Genomic DNA, 21708 nt, shown 5'->3' with positions numbered 1-21708 from the left:
TAGTTGGGTGACATCTTAATCATGCCTCTGCTCTTTGGGTTGCCAGGATTTCTTATGTCAAACTGCTAATGGTTTTATTTGTCCATTATAATTGGAGGGGAAACTTTTGTAAGATGGCTGCTTAAATGTGTTATGAGCAATGACAAACATGATGATCTCAGTTAACAGCCTTCTTAAGAATAAAGAATATTGTTTTTCATATCTCCATTATAAGAAAACATGACTATAACTACATTTCACTCCCTTCTTAATAGAGACAGTTGTTTATTTAAATCCTGCTGTTGGGCAAGCTTGTGGTAGGGCTGCCAACAGACATTAATCATCAAGTTGTTGTTTTGCTAGATTTTATAAATGTATGTTATTTCAGACAGGAGAAGAATCTGAAAGATTCGGATAGAACTTCTCCTGATCAAAGTTAATTGGCAGCAATTGGCCTTTAAATATTTCCTGATGTTTCCCTTTTCAAAATCAAGCAAAATGCACCTTATTTAATAGATGAGCCAAAATCATTTGAAAAATGCCAGCGTGTGACAGAACCTAAATGCGGTTTGTTCAACATCTGTCCTGTATTTTGATTTCTTTTCATCTGCAATGAAACTACTCGCAGACGAATTGGCAACTTCCAGTGCAATAAAATTATTTAAATGTGCTTCATTTTTTTTTTCCATTCCTTAGTGAATATTTATTTTTACACTTAGTGTAAAATACAAATTTTTTTTTGCATTTTAAAGTGTTTGCTTTCCTTAAGGAAATTACGTGTAAGGCATTCCTATTTAAGGTAGAAATATTCCAAGTGAGTGACAAGATCAGAATTGCCTTTAGAAAAGCTTGGTAATCATACTTATTTTCAAAAGCTGCTTCTGATTTATGGTTGTGATTCACTTCATAAGAGAACAGCACAAAAAATTCCATATTTTACCAGTAAGTTAAAATTCCTTCCCTAAGTTTCCATTTGTTTCTAATGATACAGAGTAGGCTGATATTTTGTCTTGGGTACAACCTTGTTACGCTTATTGATGTTAATAGGTGTTAATAGCATCCATCAAGAAGAAATTAGCAGTAATTTGTTATTGTTTTTAAAGTCTACCTTCTGAAAAAATGCCAAAGCTTGGCTATACAGTGCCAAAACTATGTGGTGAAAGTGAGAAGTTGCACAAAGTAATAACTTGGTGTAATATTGACTGAAAAACTTCCAAACATAGTTTTTATGTAATACAGCCAGATTTTTATTTGTTTGCTGACATTAATCACACTGAACTATATATAGACAGTGTCTGAAATAGTACTCAAATATATTAAGAGTATATATTAAAAGTTTCTCGTTTAGGAATGTAGGTGATGTAGTTTTTCCATAAGCCCGAGTTAAAAAAAAGAATAACTAGAGATCTACGCAGTTATTGAAATATCTAATTCTGTGCTTGGCATGAGGACTCGTAAAACTAAAGTAGAAAAGAGAATAAAAATATAATCCAAGCAAATATAAAAATCAATAGCGGAAAAATTATTTAAGCTTATAACCTTACAACAGTTGATTTTAGGTTATTTTACGTGAGAATGGTATAAAGGTATCAGCAGAAGTATAAATGAAAGATTCGTTTAGCCTCTGTCTTTGGAAATTGTTTACTTGCTCTAGATTTATACAATATTTTTAAAATAAATTGGTTCTTATGTTTATTTCAATATTTCATTTTCTGTTTTTTAAATTCAACAAAGCTGGGACAACAAACCTGGGTCGTCGCATACGTTTCTTTCAACATAAAAAGTAAAATAATTTCCCGGCAAAAATAAATGTATTGGCATAATACTCCTAAGAAAACCAAAATTATCTCATCAGGCAGAAATGATGTGGTAATGCCTGATTTCACACTCCAATTAGCAATGTGCTGTGGTAGAGGACATACATATTTTAATATATTTAAATTACATGTGTTTAACTTCTTAAGATCTATGGTACGAATAATTTCAAGGCGATTAGATTTCTGAAATGTAATTGTTGACATTTGGCCTCATTTTCTTTTCAAATCTTAACTTTTTGCCACCTACCCCTCTGTATGATTTGGTTTGTTCACAGTTTTGGCTTATAAGAGATTCTGAAGAATGCAATACACTATGTGAGGGGCTTCCAGTAACAATTCCTGTATTATCAAACTGTATGCTTAAAATGTCTATTAGGATATGATTTAGGAAAATTAGGAGATGATTTTAAAGTAATTTAGAAATATCTTAATTGAAGTTTAGGAAATAAAAAAGTTAACCATTTTTAGTTTTAAAAGTCTTGTCATCTTGCTTAACGATAAGTTTTAATAAAAACAATCACAATTTAAATTAATTCTGTTGACACTTAAGAAAAAAATGAAAAGGAGAAATTTGGAGGTTTTTGTGCGATTAAAAATGTTTGACATGTTAAGAAACATGATTGACAAGGAGACATAATTATCAAAGGAAAACATATTTTCCCCACCAGAGAAGGGTTTAGACTCTAGTTGCATAGTGTACCTCTGGCTTTCCTATTTCCAAGTCTGAGTAACGTCCTGCATATCATTTTACCAAAAGGTCTCCACGTGCAATACGATGATGCTTACATGGAAGTCATTTTTTATGAATGACAGTGTGGAAATGGAGTTTTTTTCAGCTCCTTTAGTAAAGTATGACTCTTTCTGACTGAAGGGAGAAAGAGTTCTTTCTGTGGGCTTTTTGTGGAAAGGTAATCTGCAAACAGAGTGAGGAAAGGCCTTCAGTACACGGTAGTGTTTCAGTTTAACTGGCCGCAGTTGGTCAGTTCCCCTGCTGGATTTTTCCACGGTTAAAGGAAAACGTTTCATCAGATGGATATAAGTCTAAATAAAAATAAGGTGCAAGCTTATGTTGAATTTCCTCTTTCGGTCTGGTGTTAAGTAATATCATTTCACCGGCATTATGGTGGTCATCCTAACCACTGTTATTGACATGGTCTCTGCTCTCCAGCCACACGCCCCCGCTGCAGGGGTCAGGGGTGGGAAGTAGTGAGAACCTTCCTCTTGTCTTCTGTGAGACACAGACACCTGAAGGTGTTGTACACACCACGTCCACCTAGTTAAATGTGAAGCTGCGTTGGAATCTAGCTGAGCTAACATCTGTGCCAATCTTCCTCTATTTTGTACGTGGGACGCCGCCACAGCGACTTGATGAGCAGTGTGTAGGTCCATGCCCGGGATCTGAACCCATTAATCCCAGGCTACCAGAGTAGAGAGTGCAAACTTAACCACTATGCCACTGGGCCAGACCCCAGGTCTGGTTTTTAAGCACCTGCTCTTACAGTTCCTTATTTTCACCTTTTCCATGAAGAAAAGGCCTGAGACAGAAGGTTCTGGTCTCTGTAGAGCCTGGGTTTGATGAGTCAAAGGCCAAGGAAAGGAGCTGTGGGCAGTCCCTCAGTAATGCCATCATTTAAAGGAAGTAAGCTGTAAGGATTTTTCTTACAAAGCAAAGAAATTAGTTTGCCACTTGGTTTAATTCAGTCTTTAAATTTGCAATATTTTATTACTCTAAAACTTAGGTTATCATCTGTTAATTATAATATATCTTGTTTATAAGTTTATTTTTAGCTAGAAAAAAAAAACCCTTTCTCAGGATATCAGTCATGCCAATGTTAAGTAGCTTTGATTTCAAGTGTTCTGTAGTAACCTAATAATTATACTTCCAAAAGCATGAAAAGTTTAAACTAATTCAGAAGTTGATTTTTTGAGTTGAATAAATATAATTCACCTAGAAGGTGCCTTATTGTCTATAAATAAATAAGAAGAAACCCTAATGACCAGCATCCAGCTTTTGTGTGGTTGCTGGGAGCTCTGGTTCTCTGCTGCCAGAGAAAGGGTCTCCTGGGTGCTTGTGAACAAGATACTTCACAGTATCTTGTAGTAACAGTAGTAACAAGAGAGCTTGACCTGTTTTCTGCTTCCTGTCCCTTCTGCAAGCCAAGAATAGCTACAAAAAAGTGTGTCGGCATGTCAATAATTACATGCCAAACATTAATGTACCCATAGACAGGTACACACACACATATATGCCACTTGTCATTTTCAGCTCTGTACATAGGCTTTTGTATGCTTATTTGTTTTCTCTTGATAAATTTAGCAAACATAAAGGATTACATGTTTTTTATTTATTTATTATTATTATTATTTTTTTTGGTGAGGAAGATTAGCCCTGAGCTAACATCTGTTGCCAATCCTCCTCTTTTTGCTGAGGAAGACTGGCCCTGGCCTAACATCCGTGCCCATCTCCCTCTACTTTATATGCGGGATGCCTGCCACAGCACGGCTTGATAAGCGGTGCGTTGGTCCTCGCCCGGGATCCGAACCTGCGAACCCTGGGCCGCTGAAGTGGAGTGTGCGAGCTTAACCACTTCATCACTGGGCTGGCCTCAAGAATCACATATTTTTAAATCCTACTAACATTCTTCATAACGTGCAGAATATTGGCTTATACAAGTGGACCATGAAATGGGTATTTGTTAGATTGAGTTCTCGTCTGTTACATTAGAATAGAGTGGCGATTTCTGTTTCCTTCCCCGAGGAAGACAAAGAATTGACTTTGCCTTCCTAGGTTTTAGGGTAGGTTTGCTGGCCTTGTCCATTTCCTCAGTTAACGAAAGTAACATCAAAACCCCCCATTTAGGGGCCAAAATAAATAAGTTTTTCAAGCATTAAATGATTATTAGATATAATAAATGTGTATTGAATTTAACTATATCATAACTGATGGCTGAAAAGAAGCAATGCCCATATTTTATCCATTATTATTGCAAATGAATAATTTTAAGTGTTCTTCCTATTTCTTCATCATTTCTCGCAAGATTCTGTCATCTTTCTTTTATCCGAAGTAGAAAATAGGAATACAAAAATACATTCAAAGACTTAATTCCGATGTTCATCAGAAAGTAAATAGCTGTTTAACATAAAAGACATTTACCTTACACCAACACCAACATTGTACTTAGCAATAAAATAATAGAGGCAAATTGTCATTACAAATGGAAACAAAATGAGAATATCCTCTGTCAGCACTTTATTCAGCGTTGTTCTAGGAATTTGGGGCAATGCAAGAAGACTTAAGCTATAATTAATAAAATGGAAGAGATGAAAATTATTGTTATTATTATTATTTTGCTGAGGTGGATTCACCCTGAGATAACATCTGTTGCCAATCTTCCTCTTTTTTTACTTGAGGAAGATTTGCCTTGAGCCAACATCTGTGCCAGTCTTCCTCTATTTTGTATGTGGGTTACTGCCATAGCATGGCTGCCAACAAGTGGTGTAGGTCCATGCCTAGGAACCAAACCCGGGCCACCGAAGTGGAGTGCCGAACTTAACCACTAGGCCGCGAGGCCAGCCCCTAAAATTATTATTATTTTTTTGTGTGTGTGTGAGGAAGATCGGCTCTGAGCTAACATCTGCCAAACGTCCTCTTTTTTTGCTGAGGAAGACTGGCCCTGGGCTAACATCGGTGCCCATCTTCCTCTACTTTATATGGGACTCCGCCACAGCATGACTTGACAAGTGGTATGTTAGTGTGCACCCGGGATCCAAACCGGCGAACCCCAGGCCACCACAGCAGAGCACGTGCACTTAATCGCTTGCGCCATTGGGCTGGCCCCTAAAATTATTATTTTTTGCAGAAGATTTGCTATATGTAGAAAACTGAAGAGAATCTACTGGAATAGTCTTGGAATTTACAGTAGGCTTCAGAAAAGTGAAAGATTGTAGAATTAAATTTAAAAATCAATAGCCTTCCTATATTAGAGCCATAACATGCAGAAAATTTAACTATAATTTTAAAATAGTGATAACTACAAGACAAAAACAAAAAAATCAAAAAAGGAAAGATAAGGAGTAACCTATGTGAGAAGTATCTGTAAGAAATATATGAATAAAACTATGACATGTTACTGAGGGATATAAATGAAGATTTGAATAAATGAGATTTCTTCCTTTCGTTTTCTCTTTTGTAATATGACAAAATTGTTCTCTGGTCCGTTTGAAAGGATAAATAGGCAAAAATACCTAGAAATTTTTTACAAAAGGTGGTAATAGTGAGTGTCCAGCTCAACCAAATGTTAAGTGTTTTATAATTCCACAATAATATGAACATTTATGTTGGCCTAATGTGGACATTGGATTAACTATGGGGAGAAGAGAGAGCTCAGACACAGACTGAACTTGTAGAAAATTTTTTGTGTGTTAAAGGAAACCAAACAAATTAACAGTGAAGGAAGGGATTATTCAGTTTATATGCTGAAATAGGTAAATTAAAGAGTCAAAATATGAAAGAATAAAATGCAAGGAGAAAATGTAGGTAGATCAAGAGGAGATCTCACATTGCTTATGGGAAGCAAATTTTGGGGTAGCCTGTGGCAATAAACATCAAGAGCCTAAAAATGCTTGATACCATTTGCACTAATTATACATCCAGCAATTTTTACTAATCAGAGATGAAGGCAAATATTTATAATCAATATTTCCAAATTATGGAATTCTGATAATGTTTCTTAACCTAGGTGCTGGTTACATGAGTATGTTCCATTTGTGAAAATTCATTGAGCTGTAATATATACTTTTTTTAATAAAAAGTTAACTTTTAAAAAGTAATATTTTGAGGAGTATACACATATGTAGTTAGCTCTCAATTCTGTTAAAAAATTATATGTTCTATATATAATACATTCACTACGTTTCTCTAGCACAGAGCCTGACCCATAGAAGGCGCCCAGTAAATATATGTTGAATAATAAATAAATGGAGGAAGAAAAAATATATGGGAAAGATATACTCTAGAATTTTAACATTAATTTTATCTGGGATTTGGGGTTTTATTATTTCTTAATTGTACTTTTCTGTGTATTCCAAATTCTCTGTAACATATTCTTATTTCTTTTGTAATCAAGGAAGAAAACAAATACTATTTTTGAAAGCCATAGATAGTATTAAAAGACAAAACTATTTTTAACCAATAAAATAAAGAATCAATATTATTGCAACTCGTTAAGAGAAATATAAAGAAATAGCTCAATAGAATAAATGAGCAAAGGACATGAATAGACAATTCACAAGAGAAAAGGATTCAAATTGTCAACCTGCAGAAAGAAATGAAAAAATGTTGAATTTCACTTCTAGTAATCAGAAATGTCAAAGAGAAAATGTTCAGCGACTTGCCCATCAAATTGGCAAGGATTTAAAATCAATAATATGGTCTCCAATGCAGTAAGATGAACACTTGTGTACACTGCTGATAAGGATGTAAATTTTTAGGAAAGCAGTTTAATGATATGTGTTCAGAACCTTAATATGCTATTCTTTTACTCAGTAATTTCACTTTTAGCTTCTATTCTAAGAAAAGAGTTATAGACAGATAATTGATATAATAGTAATAAGCATTCCTGGAACACTTGTCCTAAGTGCCTTATATACATTATTCCACTTGATATTCTGATATTTCTATGATAGAAGCACGCTATTATCTCCATTCTATGGAGGAGCCAAGTGAAGCTTAGGGTGGTTAAAACAAAACTTGTCTAAGGTCACACAGCTACTGAGTGGGAGATTCTAACTCAGGTCTGATGCCTTCTAGAAGTCCACTCAATGCCACACTATATCTCCCACATGGTGTTTTTTTACCACTAAAATATAGAAATATTTTAAATATCCAAAAATAGATTAGTAATGAAATAAACTACAGTATATCCTCAGTGAAAATTGTTTTAAGAGTATTTATTAAATATAGGGAAAATATTCATGGTCCATTTCAAGTTTAAAAAATAGGCTGTATGATACATTGTAGCCTTAATGTTAAAATTTATGGCGTATTATCTGAAAAGGCTACAGACTGTATGATTCCAATTATTTAACATTCTGGAAAAGGCACAACTATGGAGACAGTAAAAAGATCAGTTGGTTGCCAGGGGTTGGGGAAGAGGAGAGATGAATAGATGGAGCACAGAGGATTTTTAGGGCAATGAAACTACTCTGTATGATACTACTATGATGGATACATGTCATTATACGTTTGTCAAAACCCATATAATGTCCACCACCAAGAGTGAACCCTACTGTGAACTACAGACTTTGGGTGATGATGATGTGTCAATGTGAGTTCATTGATTGTAACAAATGTTCCACTCTGCTGTGAGATGTCCATAGTAGGGGAGGTTATGTATGTGTGGGGTTAAGGAATATGTGGGAAATCTCTGTACTTTCTGCCCACTTTTGCTGTAGACCTCGTACTTCTCTAAAAAATAAAGTTTACTTTTTAAATTATGGCATATTAAAAAAATGGAGGTAAATATATTTTTAAAAGCTACCATGATATAACTTAAAGTTTAAAAATAAGCAATCTACAAAATGAATCATACTATGTGATCCTAATTTTAGCATCTATGACATATTAAAAAATAACTGGAGGTAAATATAGCAAAAGTTGCCAGTCTGGATGATGGAGTTATAAATGCTGTTTCTCTGTGATTTTCCAAAACTGAGATGCTCATAGCATTTTGTAATCACTTTATACTTTGTTGCTTCTGTCCTTCATTCAGTAGTCAATAAATATTTATTGAGTAACTATCAAGTGCCAGGCACAGTTCTGGATGCTGAGGATATGGCAATGGTTGAGTCAAGGTTACTCTCCTCATGGAGTTAACACTCTGGAGGGGAAGTAGGAAATAAACACTATATAAATAAAATAATTTTAGCTACAGATAAGTGCTATGGGAAAATCAGACAGTAATTGGATAGGGGATGGATCGCAGTGGAGCATCTTTAGCTGAGATGTTCAGGAGGAGATGTCTCTGAGGAGAGGACCAGAAAGTTGGGAGGGAAGCAGCTGCCATGGCAGGAAAGCATTCTGGAAGGGGAATGGCAAGTGCAAAGGCTCTGAGGTGGGAATGCATTTTGCTCCTTCAAGAAATAAACGAGAAGATCAGTGTGGCTGGAACAGCGACAGTGGAGGTGACAGTGTCTAGATCATAAAGGGCCTTGTGGATTGTGGTAAAGGAGGTGAATTTTCTTTGTAATTGCAGTGGAAACATTGGAGAGTTTTAATTGGACATGATAGGCTAGTGTTTACACTTGACAAGATCAGTCAGGTTATCATACGAGGAAAGAGTGGAACTAGTGAGACCAATTAGGAGCCTGCTGCAGCCAGCCAGGGAGCTTTGGGCTGAGGCTGTAGCAGTTCTGGACACAGTGAGAAATTGCAGCATTTACAGTATAATTTGGTGGCAGCACTGGCAGAATTTGCTAATGGATCAAACATGGAGAAGAAAGAAAGCGAAATCAAGGATGGCTGCTAGGTTTTGACCAGAGCCACTGGATGGGTGGTCACGTTATCTGAGATGAGGAAGAGTGGGTTTGGGGTGGCGAGGTAGGGAGAGGAGTTGTACTCAAGTGTTCTGCATTGAGCATATTAAGTCTGAAATACATATTCAACATCCAAGTCAGGAGATTATGTAGGTGTAGGTTTGGACCTCAGAGGAGAGACGCGAATTTGAGGATTTGGTTTTGGGAGTCGTAAAGGCTTGAGTCTGATATGAAACATCATACAGGGAAGAGTGCAGACTGAGAAGAGGCCTCAGGTTGAGCGTTAGACACCCTGACAGTGAGAATAGGACCAAGAAAGAAGATCCTTCAAGAGAGAGTGGTAAGGAATAGACAATGAAGTAGGTGGGAAAGTACGAAGTGTCAGAGAAACCTAGAGAGTAGTGTTTCGAGAACAAGGGAATGGGGCACTACTGTGTCAGATGCTGCAGAAGTGAGTAAGATGAGGACAGAGAAGTGACTCTTGGATTTGGCAAGAATGTTGGTTGTTAATGATTCTTATGAGCACCATTTCAATGAAGCAGGAAGATATTAGCCCAATTGGAATGGGTTGAGGAGAGGATGAGGGTCAACCAGGTAAAGACAGGAAGGATTGAGTGTTTCCATGGTGACAAAATGCGAAGAGATGGGCTGGTGTGTGGAGGGGATCACAGGATCAGGGAAAGTGGTTTAGTTATATAGAAGATATTTAGGCATGTTTGGATGTCAGTGGGAATGATTTGGTAGCAAAAAGATATATGGTGTGGCAAAGAGAGGGACCAACCGTAGGAATGAAGTCCTTGGGTGGCAAGCGAGGATGGGATGCAGAGCACAAGTTACAGGCTGGTCTGGATAAGAAGGAAGGCAGAATCGACAGGCACAGACGCAGGCAGGTAGGTGGGGTTCAGTAGTGATGAGAGGAGGCTGTTCACACCGTAGAAATACTCACCGCATTATATTACGATTTTCCGTCTGCCTCTCTCTATCCCCCACTAGGCAGTCCCTTGAGGCAGGGACTATGACTTGCCTGCTTGAATCCTAAGCTTTTAACACCCGATTTGGTACATGGAAGGCCCTCATATATTTCTTTAGTTTTTTCCCAAATTTTCAAATTAACAGTCTACAATGTGAACTACTGCTTTTATAATTTACAATCATTAATTTTTAAAAGTAAATGATTAATCACAATCTTAAAAACAAATGAAATTGTCCAAGATATTAAATTTTGATGTTATCTTTTCTTAAGTCATATTTTCAAAATCCGTAAGGCCAAAACACAATATACATGGAAGAGGTATGATATAAACTGATATACAGTGTGGTTCCAGTTTAAGGTTAAAAAAAAAAGGTACGTACATCAAAAAGAAGATAAACGTTTTCTACATTAAAAATGTTAAAAAAATAAATAATTTCTGCAATAAAAGATTTACCTCTGGGTAGTAGGATAACACTATCACTAACTAAACGATAAGTTTTCTTTATATTTTGATTTTCTATAGTTAATATTTCTTATAACTAGAAAATAATTGAATGTAGTCATGACTCACCTATTCCAACTTAAAGCCCTAGATTTCTGCGGTTTCTGATCCTACAGTTCTTGAGGTACCAGAGGTTGAACTCATGAATTCATTCATTCCTGGGGAACCCCTCTGTGCCTCGATTTCCCATCTGTAAAATTGGATGATGGCAGTACCCACCTCATAGGGTCAGAGCAAGGATTAAATATGTTAATATCTAAGCGCGTAGAACTAGCGCTGGCACACAGTGAGCACGAAGGAAGGATCAGCTGCTATTACTGTTTGTGGAGCATCTTCTGATGCAAAACACTGCACAGCAGGGCTGTGGATGGAGAAGAGGGGTGACTTAGGGAATGGTTAGGGAATGAAGGGTAAGAGACAATAAGTGGTTTGCTGCCAAAATTCCCATGTAGAATTCCGACAGAAATCACACCAGAAACAACAAAAAAATCTGCCAGTGTTTAGTTTGCAAATGCAGCTGGCTCCAGGCATATCACAGAGTACTTCTCTTGGCCTTTCCTCATTCACATCCTCCTCTCGCCCCCGGTTCCAGGAGGGCAGGTTTACTGTTGGCAGTTAAATAGCTACTGTATCTGGCTTTCATCATGCTGCGCTGTCCCTTCGTAGAAAATGAGGATGCTGGCTGAGTGTCAGAAAGACACGTGTTTCTTTCGTTGTGTTAGGTTTTCCTTTCCTTGTCCAATTCCGGCCTCGTGTTTTGAAGGATGGCTCGTGGAACTTGCTGCTGTCTGCAGCGTGGAGCAGAGCCTTGCAGTGTGTGCAGAGCATCCCCTCCCTGGATGCATCCCGTGGTAGCAGGCCCCTTGCACTGGCTGGGTCAGCCTGCTCTCCTCCTTTGGTAAGGTGGGAGGCAAGAAGGCAGCAGGCATTAGGGAAACTCTTCTCATGTCAGTAAAAAAAACATTGACTTTGATTCTCCATCAACACTATGAACTCAGTCTTACCATCTCCAGTTTATACACGTGGGAAATTGAAGTGAAGTGATTTTTGCCCAAAGCCACTTGCTTAGGTAATTACTGGTAAAGCTAAGGTTGAAATAAGGGTTTCCTGTCACAGATATCAGTGCACTAAACCTCTCTTGACTATTCCTCTTCAGCAACGTAAAAGAAGTTGTGGCATCTTGGTGCTGTCACTCGTTGATGTAATGCAGCAGAGCCCAATAACGGGTATTCTTTGCAAGTTTTGTTTGTTTCTCATTACGTCTTACAAAAAGTAGTCACTCCAGCAACGTAAAATCTGTTTTGAAAAAGATTGGAGATAGGTAGGTAGGTAGGTAAACAGGCAGGCAGGCAGGCAGACGGTGGACAGACAGACATGTGCTTATAAACTCCTGTTGTTGACTAGACAGAAGTATTATATTAGCAGCCCCTACGTTAGAGAAAGAGAGCTGCTGTGCTGTAAATTGACGCATGCTTGCTCCATTCTGGACACTATGCTAGGCATTGAGGAGAGGAAATGAACTATATTCACTGCCCTCGAGGAGCCCAGATGCCAGGTGGAGACAGGACAGCAGAACAACAGTTATATCACAGTATGATATCTGCAATGATGGAGACACATAAGCACATTAGTAGAGCCTCAAGGCAGGATGGCTAACCCAGAGTGAGGGAGAGGTGGCAAGGCTGTGAGTGTTAGAGAAATGACTTCCCAAGGAAGTGATCTTTGGCTTGAGAGAGCATGGCATTAGGAACAGAGTTCAAGTAGGTGTGAAGCACAGAGTGCATGCAGAGCAGTTGTGAGATAAGAGGGTAGGAACGGAGACAGGAGCCAGATCCTGAAAGGCTTTGTACACTCTGCTAAGGAAGCTGGATTTCATATTGAATGCTGTTAATGGTTCTTTAATCGTTAAAAAATGTTTAGCATTACTATGGAAATGAATTGAATCGTGAAGTCAGAGATGTCAATAATCTAGGCTAGAAATCACCAGGGTTTGTACTGGGAAGAGTACAGGGGCAGATGTGAAAGTAATTAAGAAAGTCGTCTGGAAGGATTGGGAAAGATATTCAACATAGTGGGTAGGGAAGCAAGAATCTTAGTTTCTGGCTTGAGCAATAAGGTAGAGATAAGAAAAAAAAAAAACAGGAAAATCAGCTGGCTTTGGAAGGAAGATGCTAAATTCGCTAAATTTGGTTTGGAAATGTTGAATTTGAAGTGTGTAATGGACATACAGGTGGAGTCCAGCAAGGAGTTATGTGTGCAGGTCTGAAGCGCAGAAGAGAGACTTGAGCTTGAAGTCATCATCCATGAAATTGGTTACAATTTCCCAGGAAGAATGTGTTGAATGAAAAAGAAAAGTTATCTCAGAGCGGGGGTCCCTTTGTGAAATTTTCGTTTGGAAACACAGAATCTAAATGTATATTGAAGATTCCTGATGCAGAAAATTAAATGATTCACGTAAAGCAAAAGAGGTCATTCTAGCAAACTGATAATTAACCCATACAGCTGTCTTCTTGGTTTGCTGTGGTCTCTTTGTTCTGTGGAGGAAGCAGCAGGGAGGCGGTGTGGTCTGAGGAAAGAGTGAACGCCTCAGAAATGGAGAGACGTTAAGTTCAGTCCTTGCTTTCGATAATGTGCGACCTTCACGCAGTCAACCCGAACCAGCCTCAGAGATGGCCCTGGGGTGCTGTGCAGTTAGGAGATAACCCATGGTGGGCCTCAACCAACAGGAGTGCCGTCCCTTCTTGTTGAGTAGAAATGCCACTTCAGCTTACACATAGTTGGCTGGGTGGCTGTCGGTTTATTTAAAGATCCTGTGAAATTGACCTGTCGGTGTCACATACGACAGACTTTTCGTTTAGATTCTTGATTTTGACAGGTGCTCACTAATCTTCAAGCTGGGAGAGAGTCATTACTTTATAAAGCGAGATTTGACTCGGTTACCTTCATAGGAAGTCTGCTTAGCAGAGAAAGGAATTCTTCTTTTTTTTTTTTTTTTTTTAAATTGACTAGTGCAAGAGAAAGCCTGTAACTTCAACTTCCCCAAAATGTGTTTAAGTTGCAGTCCCTGGCGACTTCTCCCGTTTCGGTGCAGTTACAATAGGGCCTCTATCTGGGCTGAGCTCAGCTCAGTATGCTAACGGCCTTTCTAAGGAAACGCTTTCTAAAACCTGGATTCTTCCAGCTGCTAATTCTGTGCTACTCCTTCGTAAGGCAGGTGGAGGGCCGGGGCAGGGGAGAGGATGCTGTTTTTGATCAACATTATTTTGTAAATTTGTTTGCCTCCTCGATAATAATTGACTAAGAATTATCTTCTGGTGTTGGCATTTTGTCAGAGATTGAAAGGGAGCTCTGGTGCCCAAGATGTCATCCTTTTCAATTGGTGGGATTGTTTGTTTTAAACCCATATTAATGCACTCCTACTGGACTTGCAGATAAGATGTTTCTACTAAGCAAAAAAATAGGTAGCTTGGAAAATTAACAGTTGAAAGGGAGTGTTTAGCGTGTATGTAATAAGAACATGCAGAGGTGTGGTGAAATAATATTTTCTCTTTTTAAAGTAGTAATTGTAACATTTACTTTCTTTAAAATATAAGGAAAATTATTTAAATTCTAAATGGCAAAAATGAATACTTCATTCTACTTACAATCACCTATTCAAATGGTCATAAGCAGAAGTCACTCCTCATAATTGGCTAAGGCCTTAAGGAAATTGACAAGGGCTTTTCCAAAATCCAAGAGAAAATTTAAAACTTTATATTTAAGTTGAAGTAAGAACCAAATGAATTTTGTAAAACTGTTTTCAGAGATGATAGTAAACAAGATGAAGATATTCATGTTCTCAAGGAGATTAAAATCACGTACTCTCAGAGTAAGTAGGAGTACTCAGAAAGATGAGGGTGACATCAAAACTGCCACAAAGGATTAACGGGAATCAACAGAGCTGTCTGGGGTAGGCTTTAGAAAAGAGTGTTCTAAGCAGAGGGTATATAATGAACAAGGCTCAGAGATCTGAGTGATTAAAAATATCAGTTAAGAAAAATGTAATATAGCCTAAGGAGGTAAGTAAATGTCATAAATCTGTCCAAGCATGTTCATCACAATGCTCATTCACTTAAACATTTATTAAGTGATGACTGTGCTATGCACCAAGCGTCATTTTAGATGCTTAAAATAGCCTTGTAAGGAGGATTGACGATTGTTGCCCTACTAAAGTTAACAGTCCAAGAAAATACTGGAAATCATCAGCCATTGCTTGGTTAAAAGAAATATGAAATGTGTGTAAAATGGAATAGTATACAGCAATTTAAAAGATAATATAGATGATCAATTGATATAAAAAGATTTTTATTACGTATTGTTGAGTGGAGGGGAAATAGCTACAAAACACGTATCTTGTTTTACCTGCTTTTTTGGTGCGTATCTCCTACTAACATGTAAGCTCTGTGAGGAACGTGAGGAACTTTAGATAATTGAGTGGACAGAGAACAGGAAGGATGATGGAAGAAGGTTAACAGTGGTTACTTCTGAGAGATGCAGTTGAAATTTATTTCTTCTATATGTTTTTCTGTTTTGCATAAATTTTCTACATGATCATAATTTTATAATCAGACAAAATAATTTATTTTCATAAAACTACTAACTTTTTTTTGTGTGTGTGAAATCAGCCCTGTGCTAACATCTGTTAATCTTCCTCTTTTTTTTTTGCTGAGGAAGACTGGCCCTGGGCTAACATCTGTGCCCATCTTCCTCCACTTTATATGGGATGCCGCCACAGCATGGCTTGCCAAGCAGTGTGTCGGTGTGCACCCGGGATCCGAACCGGCTAACCCCGGTCTGCCGCAGCAGAGCGCGTGCACTTAACTGCTTGTGCCACCGGGACTTCTCCAAAAAACTACAAACTTTTTAATGCTGCAATGACAAAATGCAATAATATTATCAATTGACTTCTGGTTGGGTCATCCATTCTTTCCTATTAAATTCTGTCAATCAGATAATCTGGAAGATTTCATTCAGTATCGTCCATGTGCTTGGTCCACATAGAAAATAAATAGGGAGAAATAGACTGCTATTTAGAAAATAAATAGGGAGAAAAAGACATAAAAATTTCTCTCTTCCTTCAAAGAGTTTGTTATCTGGTGGGATACCTAGAAGTTATCTGTGTAAGTCTTCCTTATCCATCAAATGTAGAATTTTAGGGAGGATTGGAAAGAACATGTAATACATGTGGGACTGTGCCTGACACATAGTAGGCTCTTAATTGTCACTACTGTTGTTCAGACAGTGGATTACAGAGCATACATCGGGTTGAGAAAGAAAGAAACCAATAAAAGCTGAACAGAGGAACATTGCCTTGATAGGAGAGAAAGGAGAGAGAAGGCATTCCAGCAAGCAATAGACACAATTATTGTCTGGTGAAAGAGGGGAGTGCAGGCCAGGCTGAGTGAGACTAGCCTGGCAGGAGCTTGTGACTTGTGATGGGATGTGAGGGATAGAGTGATAGACATGGCATTGGATAGGTGAGGTTAAGGCTCATTATAGAGGCCCTGGGTGCTCGTTTGCATTGGAATATATTAAGTGTTTCCAATGTAATTTTTCTTCTGTTGATCACCTTCTGGTTAAAAGGCAGAGCTAGACAGAAGCAGAAGTGATATGTATTACCTGCCCCCAAGAAGCTTATACTCCATGTTGGAAGTTGTATTTCCTGCTAGAGCAAAACCTACTTTGAGAAAAATGTATCTGAAGCTAATGCAGAGAACGGATTGAAAGGAGAAGGGCTAGAAGCATGATGAAATCCACTTTCCATTCTCATAGCTTTGCAAAAACTCTAGTTCCTTCCCTGAGAGAAGATTATAGTGACACTCACCTGTACCCTCTTTCTCCAGCCCTCCCCGTGTTTATAAAGCCTTTCTGGCAATATCTGCATCTCATTGATTTTTGTGTGCTTACTGCCAGGTATATAAGTAGGTGGTCAAGTCATTATTAGTTGAATACATGAAAAAATGGATGAAAGAATACAGAATGTGTGTCCTATAATATTTTCTAGAGATATTTCCACAGTTAATATGTTAACATATATTAATGCTATATTAATGGTATATAATATTGTATTTTCCTGAATAATATATAAACAACCAAAACATGATTGTCATTTTAAATATTTAATTCTTGGGAAAAGGAATGGTTTTATAGGGAGTGAGAATATAACTATGAACAAAATTTTTCTTTAATTTTCCCTTCAGGCACCCACTCCTTCTCCCTCTCTCCTACTGACTCGCAATGGTTTGGGGCACACCAGAGCTCCCTATGCTGGAGGAAATTTATCAGATAGGACAGTCCACACCAAAATAATGGAGCTTAAATAATTTACTTACCTGAAGTCTTTGTCTTATAAAAGAAGATCCAAAAGGAATGGTTTCAGGGAGTGGAATTTTAGACCCACTGATACTTGGAAGAAAGAGAGAACTTTTTGAGTAAGATCGTGCCCCCCCAGAGGTCCTCATTCCCCCGCGACGGGCTGACAGTGGGGGAAGGTGATGATGGAACCTTCCTGCAGCTCACAGGGAACCTATTTTTTTTTTAAGCGCTTATGTCCGGTTCTGCATACTTTTCTCTCCGGAGTCAGTAATAATTATATGGCAGAGGAAATCGGCTTGGAGAATTTTAACATTAACTAAGGATGTTATTCTGAGCTATATGTTCTTTTATGCAAAATTGAGTATTTCTTACTATTATAAAGTCACCTGGTTGTATGATATGTTAACTAAAATTGATAAGTTGATTTCTTTTAAACTTTCAAATTTCATTCCCCACCCCCACAAAGAGACATTTAAAAAGCCAATTACGTTAAAATATTTCTTTAAAAATTGTAATGACATATGGTTTGCAGTTAAATAAAGATGAATTGATAGAGTGGTGATAAACTGGAACTTATATTTGTTGCAAATATTTAATTTTAGAGTGAAAAATTGCTCCTGAAAAAAACTCTGTGAAAACATGACCTATTTAATATTACAGCTTGTGGTTCATTATTTTATATGTGATCGAAAAAGAAATATTCTGTGTAAATTAAAACCTCTAGTTAAGTGCTTTGTGAATAAATTGGTATGTGATTCATTTTCTTCAAATGGCCGTGAGAGTTAAAGGAAAGTGATTACAGAAAAGGATAAAAGGTTTCCTGGTTTGGGTATTTTTCCATGCTTCTGGCAGCAAGTTTGCAATAAAAAGAATGATTTTTATGAGAATGTGATTATTCACAGCAAGACTACAGTTGGTGTCACTATGAAAAATTCTTCTTTAGTAGATACTCTCAGCAGGAATAATAGATCTAAAAGAAAGGCAACAGGAGTTACAAAGAACACTGTAGCCAGTGACAAATTATGTTTGCAAAATGATGAGCAAACCCATTGAAAACTGAGAAATCAGTTCAGCCGTAAATCAAAGGCTTATTCTTAAGAGTAGTTCTGACTCGACATTGTAAAGAATGACATTTAGATTAGATGTGTGCTGAGTTTTCTTTTTTTTTGTTTTGAATTATTATTTTGTACATTGTCAGCTTTTCATCTTTTAGCTTAATACTTTATTTTAAATTATGTTATACAATAAAAATGTATGATATTTTAATGATAAAATTATATAACGCAATTCGACATATTATCAAACACTATTGCACTGGCTCACTTTGTATTTGAAGGTATGCAACATTTTCACTGGTTCCTACGCAAATTTGTAAAATGCCGTATCTTCTTATATTAGCTGAAGTGTAAATGAAGCTAAGGATTTGAGCATAAGCGTTTTTTGTATAGCATCATGTGGTAGGGGTAGAGAATGCACTGAAATATATTGTGCTGTTGCACAAAACCTAACTTAATAAAAGATGGATCTTGTAGCATTAGATATTAAGTATTCATTGTATATTTAACTTTTTAAAAAGTAAAGAAAATTATAAGTGTTGATATCATTATATCAAATGTAATATATGCCATAATTATCAAGTAAATTAATCCATTACATTTAGAGAGACAGTGCTAAACAATTTTAAATAAGCCCATTTTGTTTTAAAGGCTTATTTTCAGTTCTTTCTGCCTTTCATTAGTAAGCCTTTCTTTTGCTCAGTCTAAGGTTGAGAGTGTGAGTAAAGACAAATATACTTAATATAATCATGTGGTAAAGAAGGTATTCATGGTGAAAAGAAAGTACTCGAAGCAGAGTGGAACTGACATACCATATTTATTAATACTGTCCTCGCTAAGAAGGAATCATCTCCATGTTACTTCCTTTGGGATTCTTTGAGTGACATGCTAAAGTGATGTTATCACGACATCTTATTTTTAATGAGCACATTTGAAAAGGAATTACTATTATAAGAAAATATTAAAATTAAAATGTGTTTTCATCTTTTAATTATTATTCATCATAATCTTGAGAGTCCTGTAAATCTTTCTTTAGTGATCTTAAAAATTTATCTTAACTTTGTACATATATGAATACATAGCTTAAACACTTCAGTGTATTTTTTGTCTTAATATGCCATCTTCAGGTACTTTCAGTAAAAATTTTATTCTCTAAATATTTTATGAATATTTGTCTAAATAGAATCAGATTGAAATAGCTAATATCTTACCTTTGTTGAAATTGCTTAATTCAAATCTTGGATTTCGAATACAAGTACCAGGTCTCTAGCTAATGTAAACATAATTCTAGTAAACTATCTCCCTCATTTAGATAATCCCTATAGCATACTGTAACATTAAATATATTAAAATACCATTTTTGTAAGTAAGAAACAATAATTAAAGCAGCATGTGTCTCTACAAGTTGCATCTTATTCCACATCTCAAAAATAGGTGTTAAAATTCCTCTTATCAGTTTCTGAGATTTGAAATTCTGGGTTTTTTCCCCGTTGGCTTCTATAGCTGTGTCATCTTATTCGTATCAAAACAGATAGGGATATTTAAATATTGACTTATAATACACTTTGGCGCTGATGCTTGCTGAGTAGATAGTTTAGAGTGGGAATTTAAAGATAAATTTGTCCAGGTATGTTTTAATTCCTTAACTTGCATTTCCCCAAATCTTCAAACAGAATGAGGCAAATTGCAAAAACTCCCTTTGTTCTTCCTCTCCTGTGTCTTAGCCACGGGTAAGCTGCACCCTTTTCTTCTGCAGGAAGCATTGTGGTGGGAAAGCAAGGGCAGTCGGAAGGCCATGAGTGCACCCCAGACAGGCATGACAGGTCCTGCCCGCCGAGCGTCAGAGTTGCGGGGCTGCAAACCACACACCCTCCCTGCCCACACAGCCCATTCCCACAGGCTAGCCGCCAGCCCACAATGATGGGCACAAGGGCACAGCAGCGCTTAAGCTCTTTATTACACCCATTTGAAAGTGCAGTGAAGGCTTTGATATACCTTTAGAAAGCCCATTGCAATCATGTTATTCCACATCAGTAAGTATAAATACATAATACGTTGGTTGGACAGTCTCCTTTTTACAGAGAGAAATATGCAAGTAAAAGCCTGGTTTCCGCAAATTGACCAACTCATGGACAGCATTTCTTAACCACGGAGACTGATGTACTGAATCTAATTGTCAGTGTGTTAGAAGTAGTGTTCTTCACATCTTTCCCATCAACTGCCTTATTTCTTGACCGCCCCTTCCCCCTACATAGAACTTCTGCATCACAGAGGATGTCTGGGGATGACCCTTTTTACCTAATTTTTCCAAAGAAGTTATAAAAATATCTAGGGAATCAGGAGTTATTTCCACAAGCTATGGAAATCATTCCCTTTAAAGCCTCTGTCACTCCATGCAGGTCCCCCTGTAATGCCATCTGTACAGTTTGGGCTTCCTGAGAAAGAGGGGAGTGTGGGCAGATCCACAGGGGATGTCTTTTGTTTTTTTTACTTTTTAAAGCACTGCTGATCACTTATCAAAATAAAACTTTCAGACAATTTGTGTTAGTTTGTCTCAAAAGTACTGGAAATACTCCTGTACTCTGTATGATTAAACATTTTCATGTTTACAAATAAAAGGAAAACTTCTGTCTAGTGACTTCTAGATGTCTGAGGTATCCAGCAAGTATCTTTATTGTTCAGTGGGGAGGTCAGAGCAGTGGATGTAATTGCTTGATGACAGATAGGAGGGGACAGAGAACCCGATGATCATTTCCTCTGCCCTGGCCAACCCCAGCTGGTCTCAATAGGCACACCTACGTGAGGACAATGAAAATAGCTCCTTCTCTAATGACTCTTTTTTCCTTCCATTTTTACTCTGTAAAGGAAGGTATTGAAACAATTAGTTGGCAGTATGGTGTTAGTTTTCTCATGGTAAATTTGGAAAATGGAGCAAATATAGCCTCAATCAGCAGAATTCGGGCTTGTGTAACTCAATTTCTCCAAAGACGCATTTGTAATATTTTCATATTGTTCCCTTTCATAACATGCAGGCTGCCTCAAAGTCGTCTTAGAGTCTCTGTTTATTCAAAGACTTCAGGTTTACTCGGCGTTTGTGTTTCTAGTGTCGTGTTCAGAAGTATAACGCCTCAGCGCTGGCTGGCTATTACGTCGCTGGGCTTGGCACAGATAATAAGACCCATTGTAACTGTCTTAATTTTTTTATTAATTTTCCTAAACTAACTTGAATGGCATGGTGTATTTTTACATAATTATGGTACAAGTGAAGGGCTTGGGGGAAATGTACAACCACTACAGTATCAAAGCAGAATAAATATTTGCAGAAAAATTCTGCCATAACTTAATATTTTGCATATGAGCCCCTGTACAAAATCTGAGTTATTCCTGGGGCTTGGTCCAAAAGAACGTGTCTGTGGCCCGGCCCTGGAAGGCCAGAGAAGATGATGGATCAGAGAGAGGTCAGCTGGAGTTGCAAAGCCAAGAATAATGACAGAA

At 37.4% G+C, this 21708-nt stretch overlaps 1 protein-coding gene across 5 annotated transcripts in view; it reads left to right on the top strand.

Moving 5' to 3' along the window:
• Positions 1-21708, top strand: part of EYA1 (EYA transcriptional coactivator and phosphatase 1) — a 164410-nt gene that overhangs the window by 116132 nt on the left and 26570 nt on the right. The window lies entirely within an intron of this gene.

The sequence above is a fragment of the Diceros bicornis genome, chromosome 33, assembly GCF_020826845.1.
Source record: "Diceros bicornis minor isolate mBicDic1 chromosome 33, mDicBic1.mat.cur, whole genome shotgun sequence".
NCBI classification, from domain to species: domain Eukaryota; kingdom Metazoa; phylum Chordata; class Mammalia; order Perissodactyla; family Rhinocerotidae; genus Diceros; species Diceros bicornis.
Note: the sequence above shows the minus strand (reverse complement) of the source record. Positions and strands in the feature narration are given on the sequence as shown.